Genomic DNA, 17339 nt, shown 5'->3' with positions numbered 1-17339 from the left:
TCTAAAACTGACGCCCTATCATCACAATTAAAAGAACTAGAGGAGCGAGATCAAAAAAATTCAAAAGCTAGCAGAAGACAAGAAATAACTAAGATCAGAGCAGAATTGAAGGAGATAGAGACATAAAAAAAACCCCTTCAAAAAATCAATAAATTAAGGAGCCGGTTTTGGAAAAGATCAAAATAGATACACTGTTAAGCAGTCTAATAACAAAGTAAAGAGAGAAGAATCAAATAGATGCAAAAAAACAAAGCAAAACAAAAATGATAAAGGAGATATCACCACTGATTCCACAGAAATACAAACTACCATCAGAGATTACTACAAACAACTCTATGCACACAAACGGGTAAATCTAGAAGAAATGGATGAATTCCTGGACATTTACATCCTCCTAAGACTAAGCCAGGAAGAAGTTGAATCCCTGAATAGACCAATAACAAGGTCTGAAGTTGAGGCAGCAATTAATAGCCTACCAACCAAAAAAAGCCCAGGTCCAGATGGGTTCACAGCTGAAATCAGCCATATGTACAAAGAGAAGCTGGTACCATTCCTTCTGAAACTGTTACACATAATACAAAAAGAGGGAATACTCCCGAGCTCATTTTATGAGACAGACACAACTAAAAAAGAAAATTTCAGGCCAATATCCATGATGAACATCAATGAAAAAATATTCAATAAAAGACTGGCAAACCAAATGCAACAGTTCATCAAAAAGATTATCCATCACGGTCAAGTAGGCGTCATCCTGAGGATACAAGGCTAGTTCAACATACGTAAACCTATGAATGTAATCCATCACATAAACGGAACCAAAGACAAAAGCCACATGATTATCTCAATAGATGCAGAGAAGGTCTTCCACAAAATTCGACAACCCTTTATGCTAACAACTCTTAATAAACTAAGTATTGATGGAATGTATCTCAAAATAATAAAAGCTATATAGGACAAACCCACAGCCAATATCATACTGAATGGGAAAAATCTGGAAGCATTCCCTTTGAAAACTGGCACTAGAAAAGGGTGCCCTCTCTCACCACTCCTATTTAATATAGTACTGGAATTCCTAGCCAGAGCAATCAGGCAAGAAAAGGCAATAAAGAGTATTCAATGAGGAAAAGAGGAAGTCAAATTGTCTTTATTTGCAGATGACATGATTGTATATTTAGAAGACTCCATCGTCTCAGCCCAAAATCCCCTTATGATGATAAGCAACTTCAGCAAAGTCTCAGGATACAAAAGCAATGTGCAGAAATCACAAGCATTCCTATACACCAATAACAGGCAGAGAACCAAATTGTGAGTGAACTCCCATTCACAATTGCTATAAAGAAAATAAAATATCTAGGAATACAGCTAACAAAGAATATAAAGGACCTCTTCAAGGAGAACTACAAGCTACTGCTCATGGAAATAAGAGAAGACACAAAGGAATGAAAAAACATTCTATGCTCACGGTTAGGAGGAATCAATATTGTGAAAATGGCCATACTGCCAAAAGTAATTTACAGATTCAATGCTGTCTCCATCAAGCTACCATTGACCTTCTTCCCAGAACTGGTAAAAACCACCTTAAACTTCATATGAAACCAAAAGAGAGCCCTCATAGCCAAGACAATCCTAAGCAAAAAGAACAAAGCTGGAGGCATCACGCTATCTGACTTCAAACTATACTACAAGGCTACAGTAATCGAAACAGCATTGTAATGGTACCAAAACGGAGATATAGATCAAGGGAACAGAACAGAGGCCCCAGAAGTAATACCATACACCTACAACCATCTTATCATTGACAAACCTGACAAAAATAAGCAATGTGGAATGGATTCCCTTTTTAATAAATGGTGTTGGGAAAACTGGCTAGCCATGTGCATAAAGCTAAAACTGGACTCCCTTCCTTACATCTTATACAAAAATTAACTCCAGATGGATAAAAGATTTAAACATATACACCCAATACAGGAGACCTAACACCATAAAAACTCTAGAAGAAAACCTAGGCAATACCATTCAGGACATGAGCATAGGCAAGGACTTCATGACTAAACACCAAAAGCAATGGTGACAAAAGCCAAAATAGACAAATGGGATCTAATTAATCTTAGGAGCTTCTGCACAGCCAAAGAAACAATCATTAGAGTGAACTGGCAACCAACAGGATGGGAAAAAAATTTTCCAAGCTTCCCATCTGACAAAGAGCTAATATCCAGAATCTACAAAGAACTAAAACAAATATACAAGAAAAAAATCAAACAATCAAACAACCCCATCAAAAAGTGGGCAAAGGATATGAACAGACACTTTACAAAAGAAGTCATTTACACAGTCAACAAACATAAGAGAAATGCTCATCATCACTGGTCAGTAGAGAAATGCAAATCAAAACCACATTGAGTTACCATCTCACGCCAGTTAGAATAGCAATCACTAAAAAATCAGGAGACAACAGATGCTAGAGAGGATGTGGAGAAATAGAAACACTTTACACTGTTGGTGGGAGTGTAAATTAGTTCAACCATTATGGAAGACAGTGTAGTGATTCCTCAAGGATCTAGAAATAGATATACCATTTGACCTAGCAATCCCATTACTGGGTATATAACCAAAGGATTATAAATAGTTCTATTATAAAGACATATGCACACATATGTTCATTGTGGCCCTGTTAACAGTAGCAAAGACTTGGAACCAACTCAAATTCCCACCGGGGATAGACTGGATAAAGAAAATGTGGCACATAAACACCATGGAATACTATACAGCCATAAATAATGATGAGTTCATGTCCTTTACAGGGACATGGATGAATCTGAAAACCATCATTCTCAGCAAACTGACACAAAACAGAAAACCAAACACCACATGTTCTCACTCATAAGTGGGTGTTGAACAATGAGAACATGTAGACACAGGGAAAGGAACATTACACACTGGGGTCTGTTGGGGCTTTGGGGGAGTAGGGGAGAGATAGCAGGGGGTGGGAAGGTTGTAGAGGTATAACTTCAGAATAAATACCTTATGTAGGTGACAGGGGGAGGGAGGCAGCACACCCCCATGGCATGTGTATACCTATGTAATAATCCTGCAAGATCGGCACATGTACCCCAGAATTTAAACTATAATTTAAAAATAAATAAATAAAAAGGAATTTAGAAAAAATCTTTTTAAAGTTTAGTAAGCTACATGAAAATAAAGATCAAATATTAAATGAAACTTGAAAAACAGTATGGTAATAAATGAGATTTTTGACAAACAAATAGAAGTAATCATTTTAAAAACCACATGGCATCTTAGGGATGAAAAGTACAATAACAGAATAAAAATGTCATAGAAGGCTTCAATAACAGACACAATCAAGTATAAAAGAAACATCAGTGGACTCAAGGACTACACATTTGGAATTATCCAGTCAGAAGAGCAAAAATAAAAAAAGACTGAAAGACAGTAAAGAAAGCCTATGGGAATTATGGTATACCATCAAAAGAACAAACTTTCTTATAATAGGAGCTTCAAAAGAAGAACAAGAGCAAAAAAGCACATTTCGTAAAATGATGGCTGAAAATGTTATGAATCTGTTTAAAGATGCCAACATCCAGGGTCTCCAATCAAATTCAACTGGAAGAGCTTGTCCAAGACATATCATAATCAACTTATCAAGAATTAAAGACAAAAACATTTTGAAAGCTTCAAAGATAAGAAACATCATGTGGAAGATAATTCCAGTGGCCAGCAGACACCCTACAGGCCAAGAGAGAAGGGATGCTGTATTCAAAGTGCTAAAAAACAAACAATAAACAGAATCACCAGAATACTTTACTCGGAAAAGCTGTCCTTCAAAAATAAGGAGAAATAAGAAGTTTCATGGACAAACGGGCACCAGGGCAATTAATCACCACTAGGCCTGCCATATAATAATTTCTATAAAGGTTCATTAGGCTGAAATAATAAGGCACTGATTAATGAAATAAAAGAGATGAAAGTATAAAGCTCAGAAACATATAATACACAGTCATTTTCAAAATACTCTAGTACTATTATTGTGGTGTGTAAAGCAATTTTATCTCTACTATAAGGGCTAAAACACAAAAGCATTTAGAACTGCTATGTATACAATAATTTGTTAAAGGATATAAACTACAAAAAAAACTGTAATTTTGACATCAAAATCAGGAAAAAATGAGAGGGAAGGTAAAAATGTAGAATTTTATATATGATGTATAAAATAAGACATCTTCGGTTAAAAATAGTTTGTCATAACTATAAATATTACTTTTTAATCTTCACAGTTAACACATGGCAAAAAGCTATAATATATACATTAAAAGTAAAAAGCAGAGAACCAAAACATACTACTGGAGAAAATCACAAAACCACAAAGAAAGTGAGAGAAGAAGAAAGGATTTACAAAACAACCGCAAAGCAAGTAAGAAAATGGTAGAATTAAGTTCTTACCTATCAAGAATTACCTTGTATGTAAATTGATTAAATTCTCCAATTAAAAGAGTGGATAAATGAATTTAAAAAAAATCACATTCCAACTATTCTGCCTAGGAGAAACTGACTTCACTCAAAAATACATGTATACACTAAAAGCGAAAGCATAGTAAAAATATTCCACATCAAAGTAAACCAGGCCCGGCTGGCCTGACTCAAGCGGAGGTGCGTGGAGCAGTTGCCGGGGCGATTCCCGCCCAGGCTCCTCTGACTGCCGGGCAGCAGCCTCACCATGTCCCAGCCCCGGGCCCCAGAGCAGGTGCTGGACACGCTGGGGGACTGCTCCCCTGGCAGGAGGGACGAGGACACCGGGGAGGGGATCCAGTGCTCCCAACGCATGCTCAGCTTCAGCGACGCCCTGCTGTCCATCATCGCCACTGTCATGATCCTGCCTGTGACACACACGGAGATCTCCCCGGAACAGTTCGACAGAAGTGTACAGAGGCTTCTGGCAACACGGATCGCCATCTACCTGATGACCTTTCTCATCGTAACGGTGGCCTGGGCGGTACACACAAGGTTGTTCCAAGTTGTTGGGAAAATAGACGACACACTTGCCCTGCTCAACCTGGCTGCTTCATGGCCGTGATGCCCTCCTTCCCCCCAGGCCTGCATGATGACCATCACCTTCCTGCCTTATACGTTTTCCTTAATGGTGACCTTCCCCGATGTGCCCCTGGGCATCTTCATGTTCTGTGTGTGTGTGATCGCCATCGGGATCGTGCAGGCACGGATTGTGGGGTACGCATTCCACTTCCCGCACCTGCTGAGCCCGCAGATCCAGCGCTCCGCCCACAGGACCCTGTACCGAAGACACATCCTGGGCATCGTCCTCCGAGGCTCAGCCCTCTGCTTCATGGCAGCCATCTTCTCCCTCTTCTTTGTCCCCTTGGCCACAGGGAGCCCTCGGCTTACCCAGTGGAAGTCTTCACATTTGACCTTCATGAGCCGCTCAGCAAGGAGCGGGTGGAAGCCTTCAGCGACGGCGTCTACGCCATCGTGGCCACTCTTCTCATCCTGGACATCTGTGAGGACAACGTCCAGGACCCCAAGGACGTGAAGGAGTGGTTCGGCTGCAGCCTCGTGGCTGCGCTGAGCGTGTTCGGGCCGTGCATCCTGGCGTACTTCGGTTCCTTTGCCACTGTGGCACTGCTGTGGTTCGCCCACCACTCGCTCTTCCTGCACGTGCGCAAGGCCACACAGGCCATGGGGCTGCTCAACACGTTCTCGCTGGCCTTTGTGGGTGGCCTCCCACTGGCCTACCAGCAGACCTCAGCCTTCGCCCGGCAGCCCCGAGCGTGTCTGCCTCAGCTGCGCCATCATCTTCCTGGCCAGCATCTTCCAGCTCGCCATCTGGACCACGGCGCTGCTGCACCAGGCAGACACGCTGCAGCCCTCCGTGTGGTTCAGCGGCCGGGATCATGTGCTCATGTTCGCCAAGCTGGCCCTGTACCCCTGCGCCAGCCTGCTGGCCTTCGCCTCCACCTGCCTGCTGAGCAGGTTCAGCGCGGGCATCTTCCACCACACAGATCGCCGTGCCCTGCGCCTTCCTGCTGCTGCGCCTGCTCGTGGGCATGGCCCTGACCAGCCTGCAGGTCCTGCGGGGCCTTGCCCAGCCCCAACATTCCCCGCTGGTCCCCACGTGCCAGCACGACCCACAGGCCCAGCTCCTCCCTTCCCCCTGCTAGCAGCCACAAGGCCCACTCCCAGCCACCACCAGATATGGACCAGGGAGAACAGGAGGCTGGGCAGGGAAAGCTGAGTTATGGGCAGGCCTCAGTGGTTCTCGTGTGGCCTGGTTTTATTTTTACTGTGAAATATCATGTTCTATCTCAATCCTCAAATTGTTCTCCAGTTTCTGTAGAGTGAGGAGTTTCCCAGGAACTTGAAATGTGCCTTGTGGCATTTGCCTATCCACTCTCTCCAATGCAAAGACACTGCCACACCCACCCACCCGAGAGACTGCCCACTCCCAGACCCCTTCACAGCCTATACAGAGCTGCCCTGGGGTGGGCAGTGCCAAGCTTTCCCCTCCCTCTCCCACCTTGGTTGTTCACACAAAGACGAGGAGACAACAGGAGAGTGATGCCCAGTCAAAAAAAAAAAAAAAAAAAAGTAAACCAAAGAAGAGCGGTAGTGGCTATTCTTATATCAGATAAAATAAACTTTAAATCAAAAATGATTTGAAATGGACAAACAAAGCTATTATATAATGATAAAGTGGTCACTACAGCAGAAGGACATAACAATTATATACATACGTATGCACCCAACATCAGAATACTTAAATATATAAAGAACATAGTAATGGATATTAACAGACCTAAAGGAGATCAACTGCAACACAATAATAGTAGGAGACTTCTACGTCCCGCTTTCAGCAATAGACAGGTCATCCAGACAGAAAATCAACAAATAAACCTGGGAGTGAAACTGTACTCTAGACTATGTGGTCCTAATAGACATTCATTAAAAACTGGATACAACCGCTGCAGAATATATGTGAAATATATTCCAGAATAGACTGTATGTTAGGCTACAAAGCACGTCTTGACAATTTTTTAAAAATTAAAATTATATTATATTTTCTCATCATAAGGAAATAAAACTAGAAATCAATAATAGGAGAAAATCAGAGGTAGAGAGGGAGAAGTGACGATGGTGATCGTTGCTGCCCCGGCCGATCTGGACCCCAAGCAGTGGAGAAGCGAATCGCAAGGCTCTTCCCTGACCATTTTCTCCTGTCCCTCGCGGGTTGTGTGAATGCCAAGGATGTATGGTATACCCTATGGCACCTTGCTACAAACTTGTACAGCATATTACTGGACTGAATACTGTAGGCTGTTGGAACATACGAGACAGGATCTCACTTTGTCCCCTAAGCTGGAGTGCCGTGGCATGATCATAGCTCACTGCCACCTGGAATCCCTGGGCTCAAGTGATCTTCCTGCCTCAGCCTCCAAAGTAGACTGAGGGACTACAGCAATGAAGGCAAAAATTATCCTGGTGAAGTTATGCCACTTAGAAACCTAAACACTAGCCCGAGCCGGCAGGGAGCTGGTCCGACCGCTCCGAGAGCCGACATGGACTACGACATAGACTACGACTCTTACTAGCACTGTTTCTACGACTATGACTGCAGGAGGATTTCTGCCGCTCCACAGCGCCCGGCGAGGGCATCTGGAAGAAATACGAGCTGGTGCCATCACCCCCCACGTCGCTGCCCTGGGGCTTGGGTCCTGGCACAGGGCACCCGACCCCCGGGATTGGGTCCCCCAGACCTGATCCGGAGGGTGCGCCGGAGACGAAGCAGAATCCCGGGGCCACTCGAAAGCTTCGGGCATGAACTACACCTGCATCATCTGCCATGACTGCATGTGGAGTGGCTTCTGGGCCCAAGAACAGCTGGAGAGAGCGGTGAGTGACCAGCTCACCTCTGGCACGCCCCGGGGAAACCTGCCAAAGGCGTCCGCCACCCCGGACTTACCAGCCTCGAAGCCTGCAACCTGGCGCCGCCGCCCCCAGTCCCCTGGGTGAACCCAAGACCCAGGCCTGCTCCGGGTCCGAGAGCCCAAGCGACTTGGAGAATGATGTGACAGTAGAGAAGAGGCAGTTTCTGGGTATTCGGAAGCCGGTCACCGACAGTGCGAGCAGACCCTCTGGATCCCTGCATGAAGCGCTTCCACATCTCCATCCATCAGCAACAGCACACTACACTGCCCGTTTTCCTCCAGAAAGCTGCTCCCAAGAAGAGGCTCCAGAGAGGGGTCCGCAAGAGGAGGCTCTGGAGAGAGATACTCCAGGGGAAAAGGAAGATGAGGAGGATGAAGAGATTGTGAGCCTCCCACCTGCAGAAAGTGAGGCTACCCCGTCCTGCCACCCAAAACCTGGCAGTTCTGATACTGAGGATGTGACCAAGAGGAAGAACCACAACTTCCTGGAGCGCAAGAGGCAGAATGACCTGCGTTCGCGGTTCTTGGCCCTGAGGGACCAGGTGCCCACCCTGGCCAGCTGCTCTACGGCCACTAAAGTAGTGATCCTAAGCAAGGCCTTGTGGGGCTGAGAAGTGGATGGCTACAGAGAAAAGGCAGCTCCGATGCCAGCAGCAGCAATTGCAGAAAAGAATTGCATACCTCAGCGGCTACTGACCAAAAAGCTTCGCTGTTCCATCTTACAAAGACACAAGTTTATTTTTTGACCTCCCTCTCCCCTTTAGTAATTTGCACATTTTGGTTATGGTGAGACAGTCGATTGCAGAATGCATTGCAGCTGTGTACACACAATAAAGGCCTGCATTCTTGGAAACCTTGAAACTCAGCTCTCCCTCTTCCCTGACTCATGGGAGTGCTGTATGTTCTCTGGTGCCTTTGGCTTCCAAAAAGGCAGCTGACTGAGGAGGCTTGGGGTCTGCCTAGCTCACTAGCTCCAAAGAAAAGGCTGACGGGTGCTATGCAACAAGCAGTGGATGTTGTCGGGGCTCCAGCCTGCATGAAATCTCACACTCTGCGTGAGCTTTAGGCTAGAAAAGGATGCTCCCAACTGGTGTCTCTGGGGTGATGCAAGGACAGCTGGGCCTGAATGCTTTCTCCCTGAGGCTCCTTTTTCCAGAAGACACTTGAGCTGTCTTAGGTGACTAGAAGCTTGCAGACTTAACATGGACTGTCAGACACTTTATAGTAGCTGAAGAGTTGGAAACCTATTTTATATATATATATATATATATATGATATTAGCTGACCCCTTTCCTTCCACTCTAAATGCTGCGACCCTGGGAACATTTAAAGAGCTTGGCCTCCAGATTCTTTGAGTCAGAGTCCTCTGTGCCTTCTCCTCTGAGGGAGGAACTTTCTTTCCTCACAAGGGACTTTTTTGTTTCATTCTGCCTTCGTTATGCAATGGGCTCTACAGCACCCTTTCCCACAGGTCGTAAGTATTTCCCCAAGACAGGGAAATGGGTCCTAGCCTGGGGCCTGGGGAAAGCTTGGAGTCCTGGCTCATGAACTTGATCCCTGCCCACGTGCCTTCACGGGGGCGCTTGAGACCCAGTCTTTGCTCGAGGCAGGTGTAAGACACCTCAGAGGGAGAACTGTACTGCTTCCTCTTCCCACCCGCTGGTCACTTCAACCCTTGACCAGCAAGTTTGAAGTTCTGGAACCATGCAGGAACCATGTCCTTCTTGTGCAACTCCGAGGAGCTTGCTGGCTCTGCAGCCACCTTTGGGCCCCGGCCAGCCTGCCATGAATCAGATATCTTTCCCAGAATCTGAGCCTTTCTGAAGTTTTGGGGAGAGCTATTCTGGATCCAGTGCTCCAGAAGGTGGACTTGCCTCCGGTGGGTTTTAAGGGAGCCCCCAGGAGATATGTACAGCCAAACGTTATGAATCCATCATGGTTGCCTCAGCTGGGCTTGGCAGCTCCAGGCGGAATCCAGTGCAGCCTCCAGTCTGAGAAAGTCACCCAACCTAGCAGTTGTCATGTGGGTAACCACAGGCATCTCTAGGCCTGTCTTGGAAGAAGGACCAGCAGCCCCTCCAGGACTCTGCTCAGGACAGCAGGTGCCTCCTGGCTCTGGGTGTGGAAGTTGGGGTGAGTGAGGGGTGGTAAGCCACTATATGTGGCTCTGGAAAACCAGCTGCTACTTCCAAATGTATTGTCCATAATGGTTTCTTTCTGAGGTTGCTTCTTGGCCTCAAAGGACACAGGGGATGTTTGGAAATAGCCTCTCTACCCTTCTGGAGCATGGTTTACAAAAGCCAGCTGACTTTGGAACTGTCTACGGAGGACAGTTTGGGTGTAGGTTACAGACATCCGTAACCTACACCCAAGCCATCAGCTGAATGGCTTGTGTTTTATAAGCTGCTGTTGGGTATCATGCTGAGGGGAGTCTTTTTTTTAAATTGTATTTTTGTATGCCTTTGCAAAGTGGTGTTAACTGTTTTTGTACAAGAACAAACCCTTGGGCAATTAAAAAAAAAATAAAAGAAACCTAAACACTAGAAAAAAAACTAGAAAATTAAATGACATGGTCAGAAACAACCTTAGGTAAATAGAAAATTAAAAAGAAAATTAAAATTCCTGAGACTAATGAAATAAAAACACAATATACCTCACAAAACCTGTGAGATAAAGCAACAGCTTAAAGCCATAAATCCCTTCATCCAAAAAGTACAAAAATCTTAAATAAACAACAATATAATACTACACCTCAAGGAACAAGAAAACTAAGAACAAACTAAGCCTAAAATCAGTAGAAGAAAAAAAGAATAAAGATCAAAGCAGAAATAAACAAAATGTTGACTAATTGAACAATACAAACTATCAATGAAATACAGTTGGTTTGTGAAAAGATAAAATCTTCAAGCCCTAATGAGGCTAAAAAAAAGGGAGGGGGGCTGAAATAAATATACTCAGGGAGGAAAAATGAGACATTAAAACTGATAGTCACAGAAATACAAAGGATCTTAAGAGATTATGATGAATCTCTTATGTGTGATCTTAAGAGATTATGTGTGAATGAATTAAAAATCCTAGAAGAAACAAATACATTTCTGGGCAATTACAATCTACCAAGATTTATTCATAAAGAAATAAAAAACCTAAAGAGACTAATAATACATAATGAGACTGAAGTAGTATTAAAAAGTTTCTCATCAAAGAAAAGCCAAGGACCTTATAGTCACTTTGTTAAATACCCCTCTTTACAATTTGGTACAATGAGAAAAAATAAAAACTTCAAGTTTAGTAAATCACAGGTCAACAGCTTTTAATTAAAATTTAAAAATTGTAATTTTTACTTATGTGGTTTATAGTCAATTGGGAATACCTTTTTTTAATATGAAACACAAAAATAAGATATTTGTATATGCATACTAGCAGTTGTGTGCAAAAATGCCCTGAGGAGTTGTATATATACAGATATTGTCCTTGTAAAATTGTGGGGAGCAGTAGCCATCTTGTAACTATGTTGCTTAAGCTTTTGTTCCTCCTACCTAAACCTCCATCTCGTGGGCTTCCCTTATTGTTTAAGTTTCACATTCCTCCTAGTAGAGGCTAGCCTGCAGCCTCGTCTCCATGGTTACTCTCTGACCTCAGCCCTCAGAACTTCCCGCCCTTACTTGTTTATAAGCAACCGCCTTGTAGCTAATAAAGGAGACTTGATCAGATCCTTGACTTGTCTCCATTCTCCCTCTCCTGTCTCTCTCTTTTAATCCCCACTCCTTCCCTAAGGTCTCCATTGCTCATCCCGCCGGTCAAGACATAAAATGTTCTCTTCAAGGTTAAATTTTTGGCAATCTCTAATGATTATACAGCACTTTTCACTGTTGCTGAGTATCTCTTAATAGTAAAAAATAATTGCATTTCCGCATGTAAAAATACATCTGAACATGGCAATAATTGTGCTCTGTGCAAAATCTTGTATGTTAATTTTAATGTAACAATCACCATTTTCCCCAAATGCAATGATGCGAGATAAATTTCCTCTCAGTATGATTAACATTCTACTTACATTCTTTAAATGTTTTTATGTTTGAATTTACTTTCCTTAAAAAATGTCTGATTTGCATTATAGAAATCTCCTGTTTTAAAATGCCAAGTAAATGGACTAGATGTAGTCAATCTACTAAATGTACTAAATAACACAACCCTGTCATTTTAGATACTGGAGTAGACAAGTACAAAGAAGGTAACGGTCTTAATTTCCACAAATGCAAAAATTCTTCTCAACATTTCAGATATGCTTTTCACCTCCCCTTGAACCTTTTAAATCATGTAGAATTAGCTGGATCATGAAATATTTTATTACTTTTTTTTGAATACCTGTAGCTATTTCCCAAGATTTTTCTTGTATTTGGCTGAAAACTTCAATGTGTTGTACTCAATGCTCCTAGTCCGCAGTGAGAATCATGCAGTGGTTCTAAGTGTGATGAAAATCTGTGTCCACAGAAAGAATTGTAAAAGCAAGTTCACAACAGCTTTATTCATCATCATAATCCTGGAAATGACCAAAATGTCCACAAACAACACATAAGCAATTTGTGTAATATTCAAACAATGGCACACTACTAGTAACAGAAATAAATGAGCTACTTCTAAATGAAACAATATGAATGAATCTCAAAAGTATTTGGATATGAGAAACCAAAAATAGAACCATATGGTTCTACTGATACGAAGCTTTAGAACTGAGAGATTACAGTGATAAAAGTAAGAAAATGCTTGTTTCAAGACCTGGGAGAAAGCGACTGGAAAAGACACAACAAGCACAGAAATTTCTCGCTGTGGAAATGCTACGTATCTTCACTGTATAGCTTCACTTCACTTGGGTTTGGGTACATAGGTATATACTACTAGCCAAACTTTTCAAACCCAACACTTCAGATCATGACATTTTGTTATATGTAAATTGTATCTCAATAAAAAAGGAAAATCTTAGAGGCTGTAATAACTCAATTCTACTCATTACTAAAACAGTCTCGACCTTTGTTTTTTTTATTTTTTTTGAGACGGAGTTTCACTCTTGTTACCCAGGATGGAGTGCAATGGCGCAATCTCGGCTCACCGCAACCTCCGCCCGCCCGCCCGCGCCCCCCCCCCCCGTTCAGGCAATTCTCCTGCCTCCGCCTCCTGAGTAGCTGGGATTACAGGCACGCGCCACCGTGCCCAGCTAATTTTTTGTAATTTTTAGTAGAGATGGGGTTTCACCATGTTGACCAGGATGGTCTCGATCTGTTGACCTCGTGATCCACCCGCCTCGGCCTCCCAAAGTGCTGGCATTACAGGCTTGAGCCACCGCGCCTGGCCCAGTCTCGACCTTTAGACCTACCACCACAGTTTCAAACTATTGAACATGGGTGGTCTCTCATTTGCTTTGTTAATTCAGTAAGACACCCCTCTTCTGCCTAAGACACAGACACACGATGATATACACTTGCTATAGTTTATTGTCACAGGAGCAAAGCTATACAATAAGCCAATTAGACGTCATCTCTGAAAACATGAGGTTAAAGCTGAATAAACAATTCTGCATAGTAAACTATATTGTGGAAACAGATATTTTAAGAGTAGCTGCATTCTTGGGAAGTGGAGAGAAGAGGAAGTTATCTTAAGAAAAAAGAATAGAGAGAATAAAGAAATAGAGGCTCAAAATATTTTTTTAAATCTCAAAACCTCTAAATCTTGTCTCTCCAAATGGATCCTTTTACCTGTAAAAATCACTATTAAAATACTAACAGCAGCTGTATACGGTGTATAGTGAATTAAACCAGGCAATCTGTATGCAGTGCCTTGAAAATTATTAATGCTCAGCTTACTATTACTAAGGCACAAATGTACAAGTGATTAATTGTAGTTATTACTGTCATTATTATTTTTTTATAGCCAGTTGAATCAAAGAATTTTCACTGAAGCTACTATTGTAAGAAGATGTGCTGGGTGATACAGGAAACACTTGTGAATTTTAATAGAAGTCCTGCTTTAAATACTTTAAAAAGTAGAGCACATTCTTGCTCATATTAATCAATAAAAATGATATTGGCACATTTTGATTGATATGTAGATATCATTGAAATGCTGAAAAATTATTAAAAATCAGCAACAATATTTAATAAAATGTAATGAGAAATAAAATATTAAGTTCTCAAAGGCCATAGTTTTTGAGGAAACATGCAATTGGAAGCTGCCAGTGTCAACGCTGTACTTGATGAGTCCAGACTACTGCATTTATTAACATAAATAAATCTATAATCTGAGATGAGAGATGAGTTTTTCAGAACAATCCTTAAAATAATCAAATGTATCATGATGACTGGTTCTCTCAGCTATAAGATAACAAATAGTTTTGCATTACCATTAGAAATTTGTCTAATATAAACTTATATTCCTCCAAAATGACCATATTGATCGTCCGAGTACAGCTATTCATAAAATGTCTTGAATAGGTTAGCTTCTAATCAAAATGCAGCATTTTACTTTTGTGAAATGCAAACACAGTGTAATTTGGAATTATTTGTAAATTGCTTTATCCCATCTGTTAAGTACAACATTGTACATCTGGAGAGAAAGATTCGGGGACATAACAGCTTTCTCCAACATAAGTTTCAACAATTGACAAACAAAACTTAATGATTCTTTGAGAAGGAGTAATTTAAAATTTAGGTAAACAAACTGAAAGAAATGACAGGCTTGCTCCCCTTCTCACAGCAGTGTTTGCTTTTGGCAAGGCAGCCTTGCAATCAGTACAGCAGGCTTCGAGGTGTTTTCACGCAGATTTGTTATCAGAATTCATTTTCTTTCTAGTGGTTGTTAATAACATCCACATCAAAAGCTACAGGTATGCGTGTGTGCATGCACACGTGTTGACTTTTGGTAGGACTAATAGTTGCTTTAGCATAAAACATTCATTTCTGCTTCAGTGGTGTATCTTACTAAGTAAAGGCTTCAACTTTCTTTGAAAGCTTGTGTGTATGAAAGGTTGACTTTAAGCCATTAATAAGGTGAATATATACTTTGCAAATTTTTCCCATTTATATAGGCGTGAGGTGGCTTTTCACTGTGTTGTTTCCTTTGCAGTATGGAAGCTTTTTGGTTTGCTGACATCCCACTTGTTGACTTTTGCGTTTGTCTGTGCTTTTGGGGTCATATGCAATAAATGACTGCCCCTGATAATATGAGGAAACGTTTCCCCTGTGTTTTCTTCCAGGACTTTTACAGTTTCAGATCTTACGTTTAAGTCTTTAATCTACAGTAATTTCATATTTGTGTATGGTCTTATGGTAAGGTTCCATTTCTTTTTTTGCCCATGAATACCCAATTTTCCCAAAATGATTTCTCAAAGAGACTTCCCTTACCTTGTTATGTGTTGTTGGCATTCTTGTCAGAGATCATTTGACTGTGTATGCATAGAGTGATTTCTGGTCTCACAGTTCTGTTTCCTTGGTCTATATGACTGTCACTATGCCAATACTATCATTTTTTATTACTCTTCAAATTGTATAAGAACATTTACAATTCAATAGCAAAAAGAAACAAACCTAGTAACTCCAATTTTTAAAGATGAACAAATAACTTTAATACATTTCTCTAGAGACGTACAAATGATGAACTAATATCAATGTCATTCATCATGAAGGAAATGTAAATGAAAACCATGATGAGATATCACCTCATGCCTATCAGAATGGTTATTATCCTGAGACACACACACGCACAAGACTACACATATTGAGAAGGATGTGGAGAAATGGAAACCCTCGCACACTATTGGGGATGCAAACTGTTGCACCCACTATGTAAAACAATATGGAAATTTCTCAAAAAATTAAAAATAGGATTTCCATAGAACCCAACAATTCCTCTCTTATGTAAATAATTAAAAATAAAGTGTTAAAAAGATAGCATTCCCATGTTCGCTGAAGCACTATTCACAATAGTCAAGACATGAAAACAACATAAATGTTCATCCACAGATGAATGAAGTGTAATATATACATACAGTGAAATACTATGTAGCCTTAAAATAGAAGGAAATTCTGAAATATGCAGTAACATGAATGAACCTTGAGAGCATTATGCTAAGGGATATACTGCAGTCACAGTAGCACAAATAGTGTGTGATTCTACTCAGATAAGGTATCTAAAATAGTCAAATTCATTTCATCAAAGAGTTAAATAGTGGTTGTCAGTGGCAGGGGGAAATGGGAGTTATTATTCAATAAAATACAGTTTCAGTCAACATGAATAAATTCTAGAGAACTGTTGTGCAATATTGTGCCTATTGCTCCTGTCGTACTACACACTTACTATTTTGTTAAAAGGGTGGATCTCATGTTAAGTGTTTTTACCAAATAAATCTGCATATTTTTAAAATATGGCATTTTTTATTAGCTCAAGAGGCACAGTTAAAATTAAGGAAACTGATCATTCAGTCATAAATCAAAAATATTTCTTAAATAATTTTACTGTGTGACTGCAGCTATAGTTAAGACCTTAGGCAAATTTTAACTTTTTTCTTTAAAAAAAAAAGCCATTAAGAAAAATAATAATTTACAGGAAACTAATCTGTTGATAATCTCTTAATAACTTATCTGTGAAACGGTGTAAACATACAATGAACAAAGGAATGAATAATATGAGGGCAAACAGCTGTTGCATTAGCATTGGGTGTCAATCATGTTTGTAACTTACTATATTCTTACGCTTTTCGAAAACTCATTTGGGTATCATATTATAAGCCTGGTATTTCTAGCTAACTGCAATCTTACAGAGACTACCAGAAATTCCTTGTGTAGCTATGAAGGAAAAATGCTAAATTCATGCATCCTGGCTCAGGTCAAGATTTTTGTGAATGCAAAGGTAGAACTGATGCACTGTCTTTCATTCTTTATTTCCCTTGGATACCACTCTGTTACACAAAATCACCTATATATCACGCAATTTTTCATAATCTGAGACATAACTTCTAAGGAGGAAATTGAGGAGCAGTAATAGAAAGGCAGAGCCATCAAAGTATGCTCTGAACAGCTTGTGAATTGAATATCAGAGATGGTAATTGCTAATAGAAAAAACAGCATAAATGTGTTCATTATTTAAGAGTGAATTAAATAATGAATTATTTAGAAAATATAACATAATAGACTGTGATCCCTATCAGAGAAATTTTTAAAACATAATTTTTTAATTTCAAAAAGAAATAAAAATTATTTTCAAAATTTTCAGAGAGAAACTGATAGAAAATGATGTATGCAAGTTGAACATAGAATGTATTTGCAAAGGCTGCAGTGGTTTTCAAAAAATAGAAAGTCTTTCCTCTTCCATATTCCACACCTGCCATTAAACCTGTTT

The 17339-nt window shown here is 40.9% G+C and overlaps 3 pseudogenes across 2 annotated transcripts in view; 2 read left to right on the top strand and 1 right to left on the bottom strand.

Annotated features, from left to right (window-relative positions):
* The window catches only part of LOC100412151 (DNA-directed RNA polymerase III subunit RPC5 pseudogene), a 158349-nt pseudogene that overhangs the window by 84805 nt on the left and 56205 nt on the right, over positions 1 to 17339 (bottom strand). The window lies entirely within an intron of this gene.
* Positions 4639 to 6240, top strand: LOC144580146 (endosomal/lysosomal proton channel TMEM175-like; annotated as a pseudogene). Its single transcript, XR_013529188.1, has 2 exons — positions 4639 to 5071; positions 5108 to 6240. The product of XR_013529188.1 is annotated as an endosomal/lysosomal proton channel TMEM175-like (transcript).
* LOC108590157 (protein L-Myc pseudogene) lies at positions 7731 to 8648 on the top strand (annotated as a pseudogene).

Source organism: Callithrix jacchus, chromosome 18 (assembly GCF_049354715.1).
Source record: "Callithrix jacchus isolate 240 chromosome 18, calJac240_pri, whole genome shotgun sequence".
NCBI lineage: Eukaryota > Metazoa > Chordata > Mammalia > Primates > Cebidae > Callithrix > Callithrix jacchus.
This window is presented reverse-complemented; position numbering and strand designations above follow the sequence as displayed.